Here is a 1,468-nt window from a genome sequence, read left to right as displayed (position 1 = left end):
TTGGCATTTTGTCTGCATGTATGTCTGTGTGAGGGCATCAGATCCCCCAGGAACTGGAGTTTCAGACATTTGTGCACTGCCACGTGGGTGCTGGGAATTGAACCCAGGTCCTCTGTAACATCAGTCAGTGATCTTAACCACCAAGCCATCTCTCCAGCCTTGATTTAATAGCTTTTATTCACAGAAAAATACCTTTAGAAGCAGATATTCAAGTTAATAGGAAACCAGTTTTTTAGAAGCAGATTTTGTCCAGTTCATGGTACATGAAGAAACATGAAATACTCTGTACAAGAGGACCAGACTTTAAAGAAATATTGGGAATAAGCAGATTTAACTGAAAAAATGTATTTCCTACCAACTAATTGACATGAGACACCGAAATTCCTAGGATTGGCCTTTTGGGGCCTATGCTAAGTGGGGTGTCTGTAACTCTATGCATATGGAGAGAGAAGGACATCTCAGACGAGGCAGTGGACACAGGCTTGGAAGGGCCACAGCATGCAACCACTAGGTTCTGATTTAAGGATCATACCAGTGATGTGGAGGGCTAGAATATGGCATGTGCCCCCCAAAGCAGGGCCTGCACCTCCATGAGCCATGGAAAGGCAGGGAGCAGACTTAGAAAGTCTCCCCTGGGCCAGGAGAATAGTTCCTAAGAAACAGAGTAGAGCACAACATCGTGATGTAAACTTCTGAAGCAAACTTTTAATTGCTTTATTTTCTTACCCTCACTTTCTCTCCTTCCCAACAGCAAGTGAAAATTACAGTCTTTAAAAAGTTTGTGCCCTGTGGCTCTCCACCTGCCTCCAATTAGAATCGAAACTTTGAATGACAAATACGTTTGGAATATTCCAAAGCTCTTGGGGAGGCACTGCCTTTAGCAGAAGGCCTTTGGAGAGCTCTGAGTGGGGAATTCAGCCTCTTCCCCAGCTGAGGTCCTGCCTGGGCGATGCCCTAAGTTTCGGATTGCTGCCGGGAAGCCCTTGCTGACTGGGTCAGGAGGTCACAAAGTACCAGGGAAAGCCAGAAACTTTCCAAAGCTAAGGACTCCTTCAGAAAGTTCAGTCAGGCTGTGGTCAGTCAGCAGAAAATAAAAACTAAACTAAGCTAGGCACATGCTATTCAGACTGTTGAATGTAACCAGTTAGTGACTTGCTCCAAATAGAAAAGGGTTTATAAACTATCCAGTCAAACTATTCTGTAAGTACACGTGAGTACAGACTTCAGTTGTCTTTCTCTAGACAGGAAGAAAATTCATTTTCTCTCAATTATCCAAAATATAAGCTTAAGAATAAGCTTAGTGATCAGTATTACCAACACCTGAAACTAGCAAAAACTCTCTAGGAAAATGAAGTCCAAATAGCCACCTGCTTAGGTATTATTTGGCACAAATAAACACAGTTTCACTGCAGAAACTCACTCCTACAGAATCCATAAATCCCATCACACCTCTCTGATCTTCAGGACC

Source organism: Peromyscus leucopus, chromosome 3, assembly GCF_004664715.2.
Source record: "Peromyscus leucopus breed LL Stock chromosome 3, UCI_PerLeu_2.1, whole genome shotgun sequence".
NCBI lineage: Eukaryota > Metazoa > Chordata > Mammalia > Rodentia > Cricetidae > Peromyscus > Peromyscus leucopus.
Note: the sequence above shows the minus strand (reverse complement) of the source record.